At 41.5% G+C, this 21961-nt stretch overlaps 1 long non-coding RNA gene across 10 annotated transcripts in view; it reads right to left on the bottom strand.

Moving 5' to 3' along the window:
• Positions 1–1893: 1893 nt before the first annotated feature.
• LOC108351705 (uncharacterized) overlaps positions 1894–21961 on the bottom strand; it is a 53552-nt gene continuing 33484 nt past the window's right edge. For 2 of the 10 annotated variants that reach the window (XR_010054184.1, XR_005488185.2), the window contains one exon: positions 1894–21158. This is a non-coding gene — a long non-coding RNA (uncharacterized LOC108351705). Of the gene's footprint in view, positions 21162–21961 lie in introns of all 10 variants that reach the window. The other 8 variants (XR_010054183.1, XR_005488183.2, XR_005488189.2 and 5 more) reach the window with 7 other exon arrangements.

Genomic DNA, 21961 nt, shown 5'->3' on the forward strand with positions numbered 1-21961 from the left:
GTTGGGAGGAGAGGAGGGAGGGGAAGCTGTATGTAATTAAATTACACCTGGATGTAATTAAATTAATTAATTGAGAGAGGAAGAGGGAGAGGGAGAAGAAGAAGGGAAGGGAGAGGGAGAGAGAGGGAGAGGGAGAGGGAGAGGGGGAGAGGGGGAGAGGGGGAGAGGGGGAGAGGGGGAGGGAGAGGGAGAGGGAGAGGGAGAGGGAGAGGGAGAGGGAGAGGGAGAGGGAGAGGGAGAGGGAGAGGGAGAGGGAGAGGGAGAGATCTAAGTAAGAAACATCTAAGTCATTCGCCCAGAAGAGTCTCCATTAGATTGGACATCTTGACAGCCGAAGTTCACATTGGAATGCAATGTAGCACCTTGAACATAGTCAAAAATGTAAACTAGGACTTAAATCTACCCACAACTTATTTCAGCATAAGGGTCAGAGATGTGGCAGACTGGGCTACATTCTTTCCAGGAGCCTGTGTTCAGCATTCACCTGGAAGCAGCTTTAGGTGAGCAAAAAGTAGCTGAAAGGATTTTAACAATGTTTCAGGATTCAGGACTACGTGTATTTACCTACAGAAATAAGACTAAAGATTATTGTTATGATGATACTAAAACAATATCAAGTAGCAGCCAAAGTAACCGCTGTCTCTGAGGTATTTCCCTGAAGGAATCCACTACGAGTAGACAAAACCATAGCGTAGACTGCAGAAAGAATCTTAAAATGAGTCAGCATGAAGAAGTGCTGACTGAAGTGTGTGTGTGTGTGTGTGTGTGTGTGTGTGTGTGTGTGTGTGTGTGTGTGAGAGAGAGAGAGAGAGAGAGAGAGAACTGTAGACTGTAGTTTCTGTTAGTTTCCTTTTGTTTATTTGTGACGTAGGCTCTCTTGTACCCCAGGCTGACCTTAGTCTGGTTATCTAGCTGAGGATGAATTTGAACTCCTGATCCTCCTTGCCTCCACCTTCAGAGCACTGTGATACAGACATGAGTAACCTTTCCAGACTGAGTTTGTTGTTCTTGACCTTAACATTGTTCAGAAGATGTAGTTTACAACCAGGCTGAAATATTAAGCTTTTTTTTTTCAAAATTAAATATAGTTTAACCATTAAGGTTAGCAAGGAAGTGGTTTATTTCTCTAAAGAATTTCCTTTTGTGAATTAAACTGTAAGTGGGTTTCTGAGCTGTGGTATCTCTGGCTATGGTAAGGTTAAATTAAAAGCTTTCCTATGCTTTGGCCTTAAGTGTGGTTCATTTGTTGTGTTACAGTGTTGTCTGAACTTCCAAAGAAGAAAGTTCTGTCCTTGTAGTCAAACTTCACAGCAGTTTGAAGTTTGACAGATGTGCTTCAAGTGCTTGACCTAAAGCCAAGAAAACAGAAACTAAATTGGCTTGTGAGAGACTTCCTTCCCTTCACACATTCCCTGAATTTCTCTAATCCTCCAGTCCCACCTCGGTACATGCTGTAGTGAATAGCTAAAAATGACAGATCTGGACAAAGAAAGAGAGAGTGAATAGGAAGTAAAACGTGTTTGTTGATTAAGACATAGTTATTAACGGGACTGTATGTGTGCATACTCCTAAGCATATAAATCAATAAATGTCAATACTAATGTTCTTTTTTTTTTTCCGGAGCTGGGGACCGAACCCAGGGCCTTGCGCTTCCTAGGCAAGCGCTCTACCACTGAGCTAAATCCCCAACCCCAATACTAATGTTCTTAAAACTAAAAAACAAATGTTGCTCACACATCGGCAAACAAAACTGGAACACACTAGATCAATGGGAGAAAGGAGTAATGTTTTTAATTAGTCTCAATATTGGTCATCAGAGGAAATAAGTAAGTTATACCTAATAAGAGTGTTACAGAAAAGTAAAAATGTCTCTGTTACTGTCTGTTTTCTTAGCTTTGTGTGTGTGTGTGTGTGTGTGTGTGTGTGTGTGTGTGTGTGTGTGTATGTATGTATATGTGGATCTCTGTGTGCACGTTTGTGTGGAGCTACTGGCATGTGGAGTCATACTGGTTACATACCTCCACATACTGGTATGTGGAGGTCACAGGACAATCTCAGGTGTTGGCTCTTGCCTGCTGCCTTCTTTGAGGAAAGGCCTCTTTGATGTTTGTCCCTACATATGCCAGGCTAACTGGTCAATGCTTCCAGACATTCTTCTGTCTGTCTCCCAGTCACTGCAGAAGCACTAGGATGACAGAAGCAAGCTATTGCTCCCAGTTTTACATCTGTGCTGGTGATTTTAATGCTAGTCCTCATGCTTCTGTGACAATCACTTGACCCACTGAGCCATATCCCCAGCTCCAGAAATGTCTCTTTCAACAAGTAAGCTTTGAAACAAAAAGGAAAAAGTATTCACACAAAGCAAAAAAGAAAATACACAAGTTTAAAATAGACAAAGTATAAAAACAATGCCAAATGTAACCATCATGCCAATAAGATTATTACAAAAAAGTTATTCTCGTGCTGACTTCTTTTAGCCTATTTTATTCAATGTCTCTTCTGTTACTATGATTTCAAAAGATATTCTGGAAAAAGCTTAAGGGTGGAAGGGCTAATTTTAGGTCCATGAGAAAAGATGGACTACTTAAAAATTAACAATATATTAAGCCACAAAAAGTTAAAAATATTAATAATTTCCATAAAAACTAAAATGGTATATTTTTATCATGGAGAAATAAAACTAAAAGTATAAACCCCTTCTTCCTGGAAATACAAACCCCACACCATTCAAATCTTGTGGCAAGAAGATAAATAATATAGAAAGTATAAAAAGTAATTGCAAAGTTTCTGAGAACTGAAACAAATAAAATGCAGTGTTTCGCAGACAGAGGGTACGGATGAATTAAATGCCCAAGTAAAAGCACAGGACGTCCAAAGGTTTCTTGTCAGTGAGAGTGGCAAGTGGATGAAGTGCCAGCTCCAACGTAAAGAACAATGATAGCTATCCCAAAGAAAGAATAATGGGCTGGGAACTGGCTCAGCTAGTAAGGCAGCCTTGCGAGCATGAAGGCCTGGGTCCCCCGAAACCACATTGAAAAAGCTGGGCAATGGTAGAATGTGCTTGGACTCATAGCACTTGGAGTATCCCAAGGGCTCACTGCTGGCGGTTCAGCCTATCTAAAAAGTTAGGCCAGTGAGTGACTCTGTCTCAATGGGATAGGGAGAGAGATAGAGCCTGAGGAACAAGAACAAGGTTGTCCTCTGGCTTACACACACACACACACACACACACACACACACACACACACACAATATTTGTTCCTTTGGATAACATTAATAACATAGGCAAACCTAGTAAACCTATTTTCCTTTCTAACAAACACACAAAGTGGCACAAATAACACAACAATCTTACCAAGGAAAACCATCGAAGTTAATTAATTTTAATATACATAATTAAATTGTAAGAGTTTCAAGAAATCGCCTTTTAAATCCTTGATGAAACAGATAAAAGGATGTCTCTAATCATCCCAAAGATTACTGTAAAAATTATAGGTGAAATATTAAAGCAGGATCTTCTGCAGTGCTGAAAGAAAATCCATAACTTGAGGTTTGGCCTTTTACTACGTATGCTAAGTGTGGACCCCCCAAGACCTGGTTGCCCGAGAGATGAGAGAGTCTGCACGTAGACCCAAGTGACCTTGCAATGTGACCTTGCCCCCAGGTTATTTCTGATTGATGAATAAAGATGTCTACGGTCTGTAGCTGGGCAGAATTTAGATAGGCTTGGTGTTCCCAGCTTTGAAGTCAAAGGAGACCGAGAGGGGAGAAAGAAGAAGGTAAGGAGGAGGAGAAAGTAGCCATGAGTTAGGAGTCAACAAAACATGGCCCTGGGGGTTGGCCAATTGTGGAGTCAAGAGCAGCCCAGATGAAACATAGTAAGGAATAACTCAGATTATCAACAGGGAAGGATTGAGTCTAAATAGCATAGAGGGTAAATATCTGCCCAGCTCTTGTAATTATAAAGGTCGCATGTGTCTTTTATCTGGGAACTAATTCTCAAAGGTGGGGTAGAAACCCCAGATTGGGATTAAAATTTTCTATAACAACTTTATTCTTGGGAAGCTAAATGATTAAATATGAGCAAATCATCCTGCAAATTATCATAGCAGCATGCCAAAGCCATTTCAACTGTGACGAACCTCTTTTTTACAATTCAACATTTATTTTTAGTCATATACACACTTACCATACATATTCATTCATTAAAATAAGAACCAATTAATGAATGTCAAAACGCTAAGCAACTGCTCCCGGTTGATTTACTCTTGAACGTGATATCGCTATAACCCGCCAATGGAATTAGGCGGAATAGATCCTTGAGAAGTAGTACTGAACCAATCCATACAGTAGAAAAATTTAAGATTAAAAAAAAAAGTGTTCTGAAGATAAGAGACTTGACAGATTAACAAAATATAAAATTGTGTGGAAATTAAGACCTTCCACATAAGTAAATGCCGAGTGTTGTGAGATACAAAAGAATAGAACACACTCTACTTTGAGAAGATTAAGCAAAACATCTGACAGCAATGAGGAACAGTAGGGCCTAGTATGAATGAGTAAAGGGAGGTAGAGGCTAAGGAGACAGCTCAGTCAGTGAAATGTTTATTGCACAAGAATAAGGACATGAGTTCATTAAATAAAACAAGTGGGGGAGTAAGGGAGGCTAAGTAACACACAATGTAATCCCAGACTGGAATGGCAGAGAGGAGATTCCTGGGGTCTGGTGGCCAGGTACTCTTGTCTAATTATGCTACAAGTGCAGTGAGAGACCCTGCCTCAAACAATAAGAAGAAACACTATAGAGAAAGACACCCAACATTGACTTTTGTCTTCCATATGTATAATGTACGCACACACACACACACACACACACACACACACACACACACACACACTCACTAGAAAGAAACCTTCCTCTAGATTAAAGAAAATGTACAGGATAACTCACTTGACTGGACTGGTGTGGATGCTAATTAACCTTGGGTCTAGGGTTCTAGTAAAGTGTTGCTGACCTGGATTGGGCCCAGTAACTACTGCTTGTCTGATTTTTTTCTCTCTTAAGAAACTGTTGGGTTGGGGACTTGGCTCAGTGGTAGAGCGCTTGCCTAGCAAGCGCAAGGTCCTGGGTTCGGTCCCCAGCTCCGAAAAAAAAAGAAAAAAGAAAAAAAAAAAGAAACTGTTTCCCCTTAAAGACAAGAGGTGGATTAGGGGTGACATTAAATGTATTCCATTTGGAAAAAGCAAGCAAGTCCCAAATTTTAGGTCTTTAATTACTAATAATGGTACGCTGTCTTTTTCCCTGTTGTTTGTGTTTTTGTGATGGCATCTGGAATTAGACTGACTGTCTGCTCTTGTCTTTTGCTGTGGCTATCATACCCACCTCTGTTGAGTGGGGGCTTGGATCGCTATTGGATGGTACTCAAACTTGGCATATTTGTGATTCTGGATAGAACTTGATGCTCAGGCCGGAGCGGCTTGTGGTGATATATGATCGGGGAGTCAGAAGTGGTCCTAGCTCAGAGAGGACAAAGTGAAGCTTCTGACAACAAGAACAAACCCCTGTAGGACTAGTGAGATCTGCATATAGCTCAGAGTACAGATCCCTTCTGATTATTACTAGTATAGTTGACAAATCTCACAAATGATTGACAGGAGTATGAAACAATATTCTTAGTATGATTATTCTCCAAACGCTTTCCTAAAATTTAATTGAATTAAGCCCTCGGGTTTTCTAACTCTTTCTTTCATGAATACAAGATACTCCCAATAAGATTTCATCTCATTGAGAGGAAGAATCAAATTTTGTGATTTTTTTTAAACACTCCAAATCACTGTGAATGTTTCTGGGGCCTAGAGATCAATTAGTAGGCATGAATAGAACTGGGTGGCTGGTGGAATCACGGAGTGAGCCAAGTTAATAGCAGGGTGAACGTTCCTCCTTATGAATTTGCCATCAAGCCTTCAAGCTGCTTCTGAAGGTACACAGGACAAATCAGAGCCTACAGTCCAAGAGGGGTGTGTGCTCTGTGCCTGGGCTTGCACTGCCCTGTGTCTCCTTAGAAAGGATACCAGTGGAAAAGGTATTTTCTGGAATTGTGTGTATGGAATTAGAAGTACCTAATGACTTGGTTGGGCTTGTCCTCTTTTGCTAGTAGATTCTAACAGGTTATCTCTGTTTGCCAAAATAAGATCTTTTCACATGTCATCCAGACCCAACTCCATGAACATGTAACCAAACGTGTGTGTGCAATTGCAAACACAGATACAACTGGATGGCAATATAACTCATTTTTCTTCTTAGAACGAAGGGGATAGCAAATGCAAATTCTCAACATGGATTTCTAAGATAAAATTAAAGTAACATATCCACCAACCTGGGCAAGGTTTAAATAGCTTAATATTGGAGAAAGACCACTCAAATAAGTATGGCTAAGGACACTCTGAAAGCTTAGGGTGTCAGCAGAGTCACCATCAAGACCACTGTCGTCAAGAGGTTCAGCTCTTAATCTTTTAAATCTTAGCAGCCACAGCCTCGTTCTCAGAACTTCCTGGCAGGGATGTGAAGAGCGTGGGATCTGCAGCCAGACACTCTGTTGTGTGGGGAGAGAAGCCTTTTCTTCTAGTTGCATGGTGGGCCATAATCTTCCTAATGGGTAGAAACCGCTGTGTGATCTATGACTGCAGTTTGTGAACAGACTGACGGGGACAAATATAGCAGCCCAAAGAGCTGGAGCTGCCATCTCTTTGCATAATAGATCACTGACCCAATGACCCTCTTAGACAAGCTAGCTAGATCTCCTATTTCTCCACTTGAGCACTACTAACAAGAGAACTTCATCATTCACCTCTTGGAGGACGTAATTAGGGTTCATGCTCAAACCCCAGAGGAGAAAGGAAGAAGCTGATGTTGGAAAGTATTAAAGCATTGCTAGGTCACAAGTCATAACATTTAATGATATCAGGACCCAGCTATAATTCATATTCACTGTCATTGTTATTGTTATTACCAGCTTTAAAGTGGGGATAGTCAGTTTACAACCTCACAGAACTTTCTCATTTTTCTAGGGTAAACACACACCTGTTAAATCCTATCTTACCATCTGGCTATGTTTTTCCTGTTATTTTTGGTGTCCTTTACTGAGTGGAAGGCACTGTATTGGGATATATGTGTGTGTAGGTGTATATGTACATTGTATGCATATGTATTTGTATTTGTATATGTACATGTATGCATACGTATATAAATATATTCACAATATTGATTAATCAGCCTTGACTTTTCATCCTGAAGTTAACTATCATCATTTTATTTAGAAAGAAATGGACAGTAAAGTTAAAAACTAGTATAACACCACATAGAGCTTAGGATGACAGACCTACAACCCAGAGCTACTCAAGAGCAATAAGCATACTTCATGCAAATGAGCCTCTGTTACATTTTGCCTCTGAAAGGCAACCGTGGCCCATGTATTGGTGCCTTTGAGTCCAGGTGGTGACACTACTTTGAGAGCAGCATTGGTATCAACTTTAGGGGGCAGGGTTTAGCTGAAGGAAGTGGGTCACTGGAGGCGTGCCTCTGAAGGTTTTATCTGGTCTCTGGTCCTTTCTCATTGCTTCCTGACTACCCTGAGTTGAGCAGATTTCTCCTCAGGCCTTTCTGCCATGACTATCTGCTTCATGGTCACCAAGAGAAAAAAGAAAGGTGACAACCACAGGATGAAACCAAGAGCTAAAAATAATCTTTCCCCCTCAGTTGCTTTTCTCAGGCCTTCTCCACAGTGAAGACCCAATTGGTTGTACCCTCCTCTAGTATTCACACAACAAACGAACTAAGGACTTCAGTTTGAGGAGATGGAATCAAGGGCAAAGCGTTCATCCCAGTGTCCATTCACGATCCATTCGCTCACTTGTCCAGTTTCTGTTCCATAAAGCACCCTGACTGGAGCATATCATTCCCTCTTCTAGGTGATTAAAAAGATGTCTGTGATCTGGAAGTTTCCTCACACCTGACCATACATCAGACATCTGGTGAAGTAGCCATTCCTTTGTCTAAAACTCAGGACCTGTGACTTGTCACAGCAGGCTTCTATCAGAGTGCTTGTCACACACTGCCACCTCTGGCCACTTGATAATCAACTAAGCAACACAGCACCAGCTCCAGGTTTAGGAGGATTACGTGTTTCCGCTGGAGCACCAGATGGGATAGGAGCCTGCAGGGCCTAAAACTCAGACCTCTATCATTATCAGCTTCACTACCATTCACTTCAGAAAAGAGAGGGAAGGAAAGTCCTTGGTATGATACTGAAATGGGCTCCTTTGGCAATTTCTCCTGGTCAGAAAGCACACGTTGTTGTAGTTTAATACCACTAGACTTCTCCATCATCTTTAGAAAAACAAAGATGAAATTACAGGCTGAAGCTGAGCAGAGAAGGAATGGTCTAGTCTGTGCTCCAGGAGCAAGATAAATGATAAGGCTCTGCAGTGAAGCTGTGTGTGAAGTCTGAGCAGATCAAAGCTGGGCCCTCACTTCAAAGACCAGCACCCACATGGTGAGTTTGACTCCATTTTGTTAGAAAATTCCTTTATCAATTCCTTTTCAACCACCTTTGTAAACAGCCATCTTCCAACCTCGGTTTCATGGGTGAATGCAAATCTCAAAGGGGAATCCGAGAGATGATTCAAGCTTTTATCTGCTGCTGGGGATTCTTCCTAACCAGAATGATTTCATTATAAACTCGTGATGAGTTCCTTAAAAGGAAAATGAGAATCCCAAGAGAGATACTTCGATCGCTACAGCACACGAGCTCAGGCTGACAGCAATTGAGCTACAGCCCCCATGTATTTTCCTGAGAATTAAACCATCACCCAGAACAAAGGAGATTTTAAGCCAGCTGAATTCAGTCAACGCACAAGAAACTCTATCCCAGGCAAGCATATAGCAGGCCTTCAGTGAATCAGTCTAAAGGTGGATTATTTGTAGATGAATCTTAATCCAGCAACCTGGCTGATCAGATCACATAAAATAAAAAATAAAATAAAAAAAATAAAAAACTTCTAGGTGTGTATGATCCAGGTGGAATGCAGAAATGCCACATACTTTTAATCCCTCTGGCTGGAATGTAGACTCACCCTTAGTATGCACCTTTAATCCTAAACAATGAAGGTAGAGTTAGTTTGTAGAAGAAAGCAGCCATGTTTGAAAGTGACATCTAATTGAAGGTCAGACAAAGTGACAAGTCAGAGAAAGGTTTGACATAATGAGTCAGAGAAAAGATATAGCCAACTCTCATGAGAACAGCTCAGGAAAGGAGGACTTAGAGAGAAATGCAGGGGGGAGGGGCAGGGATAGAGACAGTTTTACTGGACAGTTTTACGGAGACTGGTTGTTGCAGGTGAAATCAGAAAGAACCAGAAAATAAAAAGGAGCCAGAAAATTAGAACAAATTGTCAGAGTTAGTTTGAGGCCAAGCAGAGCAATTCAGTCAGAAGTCTAGAGAAGGCAGTTTGAATCAGTCAAGAGTGGTGAGGAGGGGTTGGGGATTTAGCTCAGCGGTAGAGCGCTTGCCTAGCAAGTGCAAGGCCCTGGGTTCGGTCCCCAGCTCCGAAAAAAAGAAAAAAAAAAAAAAAGAGTGGTGAGGAATTTGGACCGGAACAGCTGAGTTGAACCAGCCAACCATACTTCAGAAAGAATTGGAAAGGGTGAGCTATTCAGCAGTAAGCCTCTGAGACAACAATTACATCTAGCAAATAAAAGTATTTGTCTTGAAAATTATCTTCAAGCTGACCATAGAGCACTGTCCCTCTGATCTAGATCAGCATAAATGGCAGTGTCCTATCAGTGGCAGGAACAGTAATCCAAGAAGATAATTTCTACTTTTTCTCCCATTCACTTTCTAAAGACATTAATCTCACCTTTTGATCCCAACTCCCAGCATAATCTCTCTTTCATTCACTGACATGTGTCTGAGCATGGCTATGTACCTAAGACAGCTAATCTACTGTAGCATGTAGCTTCTTCTAAGAATCCTGCTTTCAGCTCCAGGCAGGCAGACTGTGTGACAGCCCCTGTCCAGGAGCCACCTTGGGTCCTCAAATGAAACACACACACACACACACACACACACACACACACACACACACATTAACTTATTTTTAATATGCTTTAGCTCAATGGCTAGGCTCTTCTAAGCCTCCCCAACTAGTGTGCCCTTCTCCTCACTCCCAGCTCAACACCCCCAAATCTGCCCTCATCTTAGTTGCATTTCTAATAACCTGCCTATTACCCCAGGTCCAGTTGGGGAAGTAGCCAATGGCCACTCCACCCAAGATCTCACATGTCTGGTGGCTCTACCTCAGAAGCGTAGAGAATCTCTTTCCTCCTGTGTCTGCTAGCCTGCCTGCAGTAAATTGGAGGTCCCACCTCTTCTTCCCAGCTACTATCCCCTAACATCTTTATTGATCAATCAAAAACCAATTGCAGAACAGGACCTTCAGCACTCATTCTGGATCAGAGCATCCAAACCACTCCCTACAATTTACCCAAAGCTACATTCCCCGAAAAGTGTGCTTTGTTTTTTCTGGGCAAATTTCCCCTCATATCACAGATGCTCTAGCACCACCAAATGACACCCACAGGGCCAGATCATACAAAAAAAACAACAACAATAGCAAAAAAAAATCAACTTTAGAAAAGAGATGAAATAGGTGTGTCTCAAATAATCAAAATTTCAGAAGCATTCTTCATGGAGTCAGGGTGAAATGGACTGCTGAATGTTAGCCAAAAAAAAGAGGGGGTGGCAAGAAGCCTGTTCCGATACATTTACAAAAGTTTGCATACCTCCGTATATTTGCATTTGCATAATGCACTGAAAATTCTCTTGTTCTTTATTTCTCCTTAATTTTCCCGTGTTACATTTTATCCTAGGCTATGAAGAATGCAAGAGAAAGAGGAAAAGGGGGAAGAAAAGGCACAACCTGCCTTATGATGCGAAGATGGTGTCTACTGGAACTCCAACCAATAACAATGTAAACCTACAACCTAAGTCCTGGTGTTAACAAGCCGGCTGCCATCACTCCACAGCTGATCCAAAAGAAAAAGATACAGTAGGATTAAGAACACAAAGAACCCTTGCTAATCACCAGCAGCTGGGTTTTAAATTGCTACTGCCTTGCCATTGTCCTGGGGCCTTGTGCAATTGTCTCAAGATAATCTCAGGCTGTGCCTTTTTATCTCCAAGTGCCATCCAATCACTGAGACACACAATAAGAGGAAGAAGGATTTTTCCCAACCTTACCAAATGAGATTAAGTGGGTTGATCTGGCCCATATCTACCAAGAGGCTGCGTTCAGTAAAAATTCACATTACCACACTTTTTGATGTAAATTTTCGAGCAATTCTTTACTAGTATAAATTAATAGGCAAAGGCAACCAAGACCAGACATCTAGGTTTCATTTTGTTTTGTTTTATAAGAATCTAAAAGCATTGTTCTGCTTTGAAGTTACTATATTTTAGTGAAAGGTTGTTTGGTTGTTGTTGTTTTTAAACGGCTGCACTTGAGGCAAGTCCGTACACAACATGGTAATATTCTCAAATCACACAGCAGTGATTTCTGAAAATATCCCTTGTCCTCAGAGAAAGCCACCACCATATCCTAATGCCGCTTAACAATACACAATACAGTCATGTGTGTGCTTTACAACAAACTAGGTCATTGCAAATCACTCACCAAATGCTCATATGAAGGGGCCATTATCATCAAGGAACTGGGGAAGAAATGGTATCAGTTTTGCAGGATCAAATCCATGAGTCAAGGGTATATTGAGAAAAGAATTTGTCTAGGAAATTGGGGTGCTTTAAGCACCCCAGAGAGTTCCCTCTCCTTGGCTCAAGTCTAAAACCCGGGAAGCAATTGGTAATCAACATTGAGGGCCCTCTATCCACTAGGCCCAAAGCGCTTCCCATCCTTGTCTTATCATTTGATTTCTGGCACAAGTTCTGCCTCTGCCTGGCTGATTCCATCAGGAAGCTTCTCTGCAGGTGTACTGTGTGACCTGTGAGTTCAAAAAACTTGGTTTTCATGAAGTTTAATTTCTTTGACATTCCAAATATCAACATAGACAATGACAGGAATGTTCTGCTTCTTTCTTTCTTCTGTTTTGGTTTTATGAAAATTTTCTCCATAGGTATGTAAAGGATGCAGAATAGACCACAGATGGGAGAAAGATACGAGTTGGGACTGCAAAATTGGGAAGCAAATAGAATCTTCTCACATAGTTTTTAAACATTTCAATATTTGGTGCACTTAAAAAGAAAGAAAAACAAATTATTCTTCTCTTCCCCAAAAGTAAGACTGTTCTTGTTCAAACCAGCAGACTTCAAGATAAAGGACTCACCAATGTCAGTAGCAGCAGGACCTGAGCAGGAGTTCAGACAGTCCGGAGCATGGATCACCATGTTCCAGAGCTCAGCCTAAGAAACAACTGACTACACAAAATGAGACTGAAGCAAACCTCAGACTGATGTGGATGCCCAGATGTGGTTTATCATTTATCCAGAAACATTAGGCAGGACAGAGCAGAACACCTATACTAGCTGCACTGGCCTGTGCACTGTGTGATCCCAGGACCAACAGATTGGTCTTACTCTTTTCCTAAGGCTGAAGGAAGGTGGTCCATCTGCCTGTCTTTCTGCCTGAGTGTCATTAGAGGCCTTGACAGCTTTCCTCTGGATAACTGGTTGGATTGCTATTTTAGGATCCTTTATTGAATCCAAATAGATATAATTAGTTATCTGAATACTGTTACTGAACAGAAGAGAAAGGTTACTGAGGAAATTGTTGTACTTTTTATTTTGAATTACAGAACCACAAAACAGCAACACGAAAGCATTGAGGCCACCTCCTTCACATGCTCAGTCATTTAGCGATATCAACCGAGCACCAAATAGTGTGCTAGGCATGAATTTGGATATTTAAAATAACAGTGAAAAACAAGCCTCTCTACTTATCTAGCCAAAAAAAAAATAGACATAAGCTTAATCCATAAGAAAGCTGTACAAAATGCCAGAAAAGAAATAGAAGAAAAAGCAGAATAAATAAAAGATATATAGAGGAAGATGTAGGTAGGAGTCTGAATAGAGTAGTCAAGAAAGACCTCATGGGCAGGTTTCACTTGAACAGAAAATTCAAGATGAAGAAATCAGCCTTGAGGCCTCTGTATCTCTGAGGAAAGCCTTGCAGCAGAGAAGAGTCAATACCGAGACAGAAGTGAGTGGCTAGGCTTAATGGGGAGAGTGCTGCTTCCCAAGCATGAGGACCTGAGTTCAGATTAGAACAGGGATCTGAGGGGGTGGGTGGTAGTGTGAGTGGTAGATCCACAAGGGCTGACTACAGACAGCCAGTGTATCCAAAACAGCAAGCTTTCAGTTCAGTGAGAGACTCCTTCTTATAAACTTAAATTAGGTGCACAAGTGAGTTGAGGATGTCTGTTCCTTGCACACTCATGCACACACAGGTAAGCACACACACAAATACACATGCACATACTATATACATACACACAGAAGCAACATAAGAAAGATTAAGGAACGCCAAAAAAAAAAAAAAGGTAATATTGCTAAGCTCCTATGAGAGAAATGGAGGAACTACAGGACTCTGGAAGAGTGACGTCCCACAGACCTTATGGAACAGGGACTTCCACTCTAAAGGGAGCTACAATGTCGGGAGCTTTAAGCAGGAAAGTGAAATGACTGGGTTTCCTTCCATGTGACTGGATGGGCTCTGAGTTAGTCGCTGAGCAGAGACTGTAGATGTGGATTCCAGGTAAGACGCTCCTACAGGAGCCAGATGAGGAGAAGTCTAGACTAGATAGCAGGGAGGTGCCAATGGTAGTAGAGTTCGGCATCCCTGCTAAGGAAAGATCCAATCAAAGCAGTTGATGCATCCAGTGTAAGGATCGGGGAGAGCGCCAATCCAATAAAAGGATGGAGTTATCTTTTGGACTCCCTTCAGAAGGACCTTTATCCTTGAATGTGAATGGCAACTAGAGAGTTTCCTCTTTCACCTCAATCTTCTCTTTGGAGAATTAGCACACAGCGCAAACTCACAAACACCTAACTTCCCTTGTTACTGTGGTTACAAGCCAGCCCCGAGTATCTTCTCTTCTGCTGTCTTAAACATTCCTTGTGACACCTTATACTTTTCCTCCTTTTTCCCCTGTCTGAGAAGAGTGTGTAAGGTCCATGTGACCGTCATTTCATGAAAATAATCCTGGTAAAAGGTGGGACTGGAAGCCCAACTCAAACTAGACGTAGGCTCTGTCAAGAGTTACTTCAACAGCTATGTATAAGAGAGGAACTGATCTCCATCCTGTCAACCTGAGGCTTGCCCAAGGTCAACAAAGGTCATTAACAACCAACCTGCTTCTAGAATGAATCTCCCTTAATTCTCTATCCAAAGAGCATAAACTCTCTGAGGGGAAAAAAAAAAACACAGAGAAACTTTTCAAGATTTAAATATCTTACTGTTTAAAATCCTTCAGTATTATCTGTGACAAATGTCATATTTATCCCAGGAAAAGAAAATACTTCTTCTAGAGAAATTACTTTTTTTCTGCCTAGTGACTAACTTCCATCCTTTGTTATGAATTAGCTCAAAGGCACATCCCTAAGCCCTCAAATGAATTCTCCACAGAAGTAGGAGTAGAGTGGGCTGAGTGTCTGACAGAATCCCTCTTGAGCCTGATAGTGCACAGGTGAGGTGTGTGAGGTCCACGCCTATAGAGTGAAATGTAAAATAGCACATTTCCCAGGCTTATGTAACAGCTTTTCAGAAGTTAAAAGCTGCTCCCCATGGCATTTTATGAACTCCTGTAGTCAGCTCAGCTGCCATGACTGTGGTTTTCACTTACAAGGGTCCTCAGAAAGACTGGTATTTTATTCTTTGTACTTCAGAGCTAAATCATCTCGCATTGCTCACAAGTCAGCAAGACTGTTTTCTACCAAACTGCAAACAATTTCTTCTGGCAGCCATTGTTCTGTGATTTCCCCATCTGTAGAGACAATGGGTTCCAATTTCAAACCTTATGCATAAATATGGCAGCCATCACCACAATAGGCTGGCTCTCTGGCTGCAAGTCAGGAAGACACTTAGACTGAGGGCATTGTGCTGCTCAGATTCGGGACAGAAAAAAAAAATGACAGCTTGAAATAACAGCAGAATAGAGTGCAGAGCATCTGACTAAGCAGAGCCCTGTGAGCAGACATTCTATGGGTCTCTAGGTTTTCAATCATTTCTTAGAGAAGGATTTTCAATCATTTCTTAGAGAAGGCCAAGCAGGCAAAGTGGAGGGAAGGTGGTGGAAGGCAAGGGCTAAACGAAGTGGAGCCTGGATCCCTTGTTCCTTTTTGCTTCTTTTGTGTCTTCTTACTCCATGGAAGAATAAAATGGCCAAAAGTGTTTAAATTCATTCTGCTTGCTGACTGGGTGTAACTCCATTTATGCAAGGCAGTTTTAGACTTGATTTTCAATGGCAACAATAATACACCAAGAGCCAACCACTCTCCCTTTCCCTTGGCTTTCTACAGCTGGAAGCACTATCCACACTCTGTTCACCTTTTTCACTCTTCTAGAAGTTCAAGTCCCTCCCTGCTGTGCCCTCCACACCCCGCATCCCCAACATTACCTAAAATCTAAACAATGCACATAGACACAGACACACGCCGCGCCTTAGATATCTGAGGAAGGTAGGAGCTCCTCTGAGTATCTCCACACAATGCATCTGTCTCTGGTCATCATTGTATACATCTGCACATAGTAGGTGATCAACAATAATAACAAAAAGAAAAACGTCGAGAAAATAAATGGTCGACAGCCTTGTCTGTGTCCCACGAGTAACAGAAGAGACGCTATTCTTAGACTTTGACTTTCAAGCTCCTAATTCTTTCTCCAACCTGCAAAGGCCATTTTGGATCAGACACTTACTCTTCAAGGCAAACAAACAAACAAACAAACCAAAACAAAAACAAAAACAAGCCCATCATCACTGTCACCTTGAAACTCTAACTGAAATTCAGGTCCAGCCCATCTTCTATACATTTTAAGAAGCCCACACTGTCCATGTCTGCCAGGAATGACGTCCCCTCTCTGCTCTGCCTGTGCATATCACTTACTGGTCAAACGTTACTGTGCAGATTTTCAGAAAATTTTGCCAATTATCTCATAAATGACTTTTCACAGAAAATTAGTGCATTTAATTATTTTTTCTTATATCCTAATCACTGTGCTAGCTGTAGCAAAAATGGTATTTATTTATTGACATGAATCTGAAAGAAACCATCCTATTTCAACATTCCGATTAAGAGCTCCAGACAGGCTAGGGAGATGGCTTGGTGGTGAAGAGTCCTGGCTGCTCCTTCAAAGGACTGTGGCTTCATTCTGACTGCCTTGCTTGCTTGCTAACTTGGAGAGACCATTACCTCAGTTGGCCTTAGTCTGTTAAAATGCAAAACAAATGCAGAGCTGTTTCTATAGGGATAGTGTGAGGCTTTAAAAAAGGATAATGTTCCTTGGTACTTAAGAAACACAAGCACCATTGCAACAATTTCTCCTCTCCTTGATGGGGACTCTTAATAACAGACATAGAAAAGTCTGCTAGACTCAGACACAGGGATGACACTCAGGTGCCTGGGAGGACCCTGTGTCTAGGAATGCATGCCAGAACAATTTGTCACTACTGAGCCCGTCACACATTGACATCAAAACACGGCTTGCCTTGCGTCAGTTAGTCATGTGACATGATCCAAGGGCCACCAAAGTGTTCCAACTCCTGGGAATATGTCCTGAGCAGTCTCTAGGTTATCTGAAATTTCACTAATGGAGAAGAACACACAGGGGCCATGACAGGAATGAGAATTCCCCGAAGGTTATTCAGGAGAAAACAATAAAAAGCCATATGAGGTCTACCAACCAACTTCTCATGACAGAGTCCGGGCACCCACTGCATGTGGTAGGAGGTATTTTGTGGAGAGAGCAAAGCCCTTGGAGGAATGCATGGAAGGTAAACTGTGCACAGGACCCTTCAAACAGCAGCCTCAGCTTTCCACTTGACTGGTTTCTAAGGTCCAACCTACAGGTCTGCGGGTGCCTGCATCTAGAACAATTGTGGAAGTGAGGGCCTTCATAGCCTTCTGCTTCATAGAACTCGTGAATTTCTATATACTGGGTCTGGGCTCTGTGCCATCTACTGACATGGAAGACCCAGCATCACCTGCCAGGACTCTGTAAACAAAGAGAGAGACATAGAAGGTGGTTGCAGTGACAGGAGGCTGGTGGGACAGCAGAGAGGATCAAATATTTCGAATGCCATGAGCTGGTTAGAAAATGCCAAAAGTCCCTCCATGGAAAGAGCATAGTTTATAACTCTAATCATTTACACGTGAGCTCACTTTCCCTGGGTAATTATAGATTATTATCCAGCTAATTACAGTACACAGTTTTTAAAAGATCTGGAATTTATTAGCCCAATCTGGAAATTACTGTGAAACGTGATTTGAAAAGAAAAAAAAATCCAGTCTTGCCAGGGTTACTCGGCTCAATAGCCTCGGATCTCTTCCTGCGCAAGATGGGCTTGTAGTGCCGAATGCCCTGCAGACTGTCCTAGCAAGGAGATTTCAGCATCTCACTTCCAAGAGACTTTTCTCTGTAAGTAGAGGTACCAGATTTACAAAAGGGGAGGTGGGGGTGGGGGGGAACAGATGTCAGTTAAATCTGAATTTTAGATGCCTATTCAATCAACTTAGCCCTCAAATGTTGCAAAAGGAATACTTACACTAAAAATTATTCATCTTGTAATTAAAATTCAAATTTAACCCAGCATCCTGTGTTTAATCTGACAAAAGAGATCAGAAAGTACATCTGAGGAGCAGTGCTCAGCAGAGACTGTAAAGGCCCACACAGGCTTACTAAACAGTATCCCATGTCCAAGAAAGGAGGGTCAGACTTCCTGTGTGTATCCAATAATACAATGCTTAAAACTTAAAACAGGGAGGGAGATGTTAATGAGAATTCCCAAGTAAGGGCTTTTACCTCCAAGTTAAAATGAGCTGGTTCTCCTTTTATGACCGTATGTGCTATCTATGAAGAATCTCCTCAATGAATACTGAAAGAAGAAAGCAAAAGAATTATGGGGAACGCACTTCTGAGTGGGAACCCACATCTGCTTTCCCACTGGCCTGCCTCATCTCCTCATTCAATGAAGCATCACCAGGATAGACGGTCACTCCCTGCCTTCCATTATTTTGACACACCATGCTGATCTAAGGGACAGAAAGAGGCAGGAAAAAAAAAAGCATCGTTCTAATTAATAAAGGTCTCAGCAACTCAATTTTTAAAATTTTCAAAATGCCTTTGAAAACTACTTGGGTCTAAAACAACAACTAACTAATATACTTGAAAAGAAGTACAGACTAATTAAAGACAAAGTCGTATAATAACCATCACTATGGATTTTCAAAGAACGTCACTGTGAGTTGCATGTCATCAAAGTAGTCAGATGATCCCTTCGTCCAATAAAGGCTTAATCCGTGCTAGATGCCTCATTGCAGCCACTGAGCTGCAGCTAACAAGACAGGCGAAGTCCTAGGCTCGGAGTATTCACGGTAAAGGGGTGAGAGAGGATAGGGAGAACCAGGAAAAAACACAAGAAATAAACAGTAATAAGGAAACAAAATAAACGATAAAGCACAGATAATTAACTGAGTACTAGGGGCAGAAGCTAGAGCTCTGGGGGAAATACAACAGCACCAGATCTAGATAAGACCCAGTGGTTTCCCAAAAGAGTCTCTCAATTCTAGGTTTGAGGTTGAGGACTCCTGCGTTCCATTGCTCACTGCCAGTTCTGTTTTGCAAATTCAGCTTAGAGAAGGGTTCGCCTAGTCATTCTGTGAGTCCTTAAAAGCATGAAATACAGTCCCCTTCGTGATTCATATTCTCTCTCCTCTCCCTCCCTCCGTCCTCTGCCTCTCATGCAGATAACCTTTGTATGTACAGCAGACTTTACTGAGGTTTGTAGGGGAAGAGCAAGAGAATTTACTCACCACAAATACTTGGCACTTAGATGTCTCCAGATCCTGGAGACACTCTATTGCTTTGTTCCTTTTCTGACTCTGACATTCTGATAGTATTCTCTTCATTTCTACTGGTAAGCTTTGCACAGCCCTTACTAGTTTATCCCCTACTAAGCCATCAACTTGGTATCTTGTTGGGTTTTTTTTTTTATAAGCCCTTTAACAGGGTATTACCTGAAACAGACAACGTCCTCCTTAAGAGAAACTCTGAAGCCAGCTGTTAAGATAATTGCTGATTTCAACCGCCAAGTGAAACAGTCAGAGACCTATACTTTGTTACATTGTGTGCATCAATTGTAAAAATAATAATAATAATAATAATAATAATAATAATTCTTTGATTTGCAGTTAACTAAAAGTTTGCATGGGGCCCAGGTGCTTTCTTCTGTCGTCAGTTTTCCACATCCATTTGGTATCCCACAGGCTGTGTGCCTGGTGCACAGTAGGCCCTCAACACACGTTTGGCGGGTTTAATTTAATGTACTGCAGCCTACACAAGCACCGTGGTGAGTAGAAGGCACACATCTGGCAGCTCGATGCTGGCTTATTAGTTTGCCACCAGCAGCACTTAGCTGTAGATTGTGCATGCTGTTTCTTCATCTCGCCATTAGCAAACACTCCTGAGGTACCTTTTGAAGTGAGCACAGGGAGAAAGCATCCCTGTGGTCGAAGATTTCACACTTAAAGACACAATACACAGATCGTTCCGAGGAAAGCGGGTAATTGGACAATGTAATGAAGCTAGTGACGGCCAGGCTCACCTATTACTTAGGTCCTAAGATGAAAACATCATCACAAAGGCAACTTCATATCTCCAATCGCCCTTGAACTGTTAGCTTTCTTTAATTCATAGTTGACCTCCACTTTCGAAATGATTTTTTTTCCCACCTGGTGAGTATGTTTCTAGTTCATATTGACTTGGGGACACTCTCCAGGTGGAAACATTAACCCCAGCCAGGCTACATCCAGTCCCAGCTCTGAATTATCTGAGTTCATGCCCATTTGTCTTTGAACTGGCTGCTTCCCACCTTCAGGGTACCTTGTTCTCCTCTAACACTGCAACATTGTTCTATTCATTGTCAGCATTTCTCATTGGATTATGGGCTTTTGGGGAGATGATGTGGCACCTTTCAGTTTTAGAGCTTCAGTGTATAACACAAAGTTTGGAGATTGGTTTCATTCAGTTAATAAGTATTTACTGATTGAATCACTCCCTTCCCGTTCTGAGGTAGGTAGCTGTTAGAAAGGAATGAGAAGGTCATGATATGATTAGAAAAATAAACCATTTAGATTTCTACTTACTAATGCATAAGTGTTCTGTAATATGCATGAATCTAATATCTAAATTAGAATTTGTGATGTGCTCTTTAACTCATTAATTGCCCAGAGCAAAGACATTTTCCTCTTTTAAAATTTGTAATGGTAAGTTCACTGGTTCAGTGCTAGATTCTTAGTCTCTGTGTTCTTAATTCTTTGTCATGGAAAAGAGAGTTGGAAGGATAAAATGCAAGAAACTTGTCCAAATTGTATGAGTATATAATAAATGTTTTTCCATTTGTCCCACATAACTAACACACAACCATCTTGCTTTTTTATTGATCTTGGGGCCAATAGATGGACCTGACTAAGCAGTTAATACTATGGGGCCCTAATGAGGATTTTAGGTCACCCTCTTCTCTGCTCCATGTCTTAGTTGAAATCCTTCAGAAAGAATTGTCTCTGGATTTCTTATTCATCATCGGTATGTATGTAAACATATTTATTTTATTCTTTGAGTTACAAACTACCGTTATTTCTTTTGTTAACAGAATTGGACCCTTCATAAATTCATTGCAGTTAACTCTGTGCCCTTTAAAAACATCTGGGCCTTTTTGAAAAATTATTTGATTTGTGGCATCACAAGATGCTATAGCCAATTGCTTCTCTAAGAACAGACGCCCCAATTTCCTCTTCACTTACTTGTTTACTGGACAAACTTAATTTTCTCAAATAAAGGGTCCTTTGTCCATTTGAAAGATGGTTCTTAAGCATCTGCTGAACAACAGAGATACAGTTTTGGTTGGGACAGACGGAGACACAGACATCCCCTTCCTGGATACAATGCCTAAAACAAGCAGAATACCCTGAGAAAATGTAGAGATGACAGTTTGCTGCTCTGCACACCTTGGCAGAAAAGAAATAACTCTAGCCTCTGTCTGAGGTCCTTATTAATCACATGGAGGAAAAGCTATATTATCATCCAAGGAGAACTGCTACCCCTGCCCTTCCCTCTGTTACCATCCCCTGGGAATTTATTACCCATTGAGAGAATTGTTTGCTAAGCAAATAAGTGCTAAACTTATGAAGACTATAATTCAGGTGGTGACTCCTTAGAGAATAGCATTAGTTTATGAGGTCTACTTAATGTTTCCCTGGGCTATGCTGACTTTCATTATTCAGGGGAACTGAGAAATGTCTTGGAGAAGAGCAATAATTGGCTGTATCTATTCATGTTTCTGTATAGTCACTATGCTGGGTCCATGTAGACAAAGTTCAGTGTTTGTATATTTCAACAGGACGACGGATCCAAAATTAAGGATGTAACAGAAAGGGATGACTTACCTTCAAGAGTACAACAAAATTATTCACTGCAGAAACTCACAGCAGAAGTTAACATAAGAAGCAAACAATCAGATAACCTATGGATTCCTTCCGTGGGGCTAGAACAAGCTATTTTCTCTGTTCTCCCTCTTCCTCCTCCTCCTCCTCCTCTTCTTCCTCCTCCTCCTCCTCCTCCTCCCCCCTCCCCTTCCCCCTTCCCTCCCTTCTCTTTCCTTTTTTTTCCCCTCTGAGAC

This window comes from Rattus norvegicus, chromosome 8, assembly GCF_036323735.1.
Source record: "Rattus norvegicus strain BN/NHsdMcwi chromosome 8, GRCr8, whole genome shotgun sequence".
NCBI lineage: Eukaryota > Metazoa > Chordata > Mammalia > Rodentia > Muridae > Rattus > Rattus norvegicus.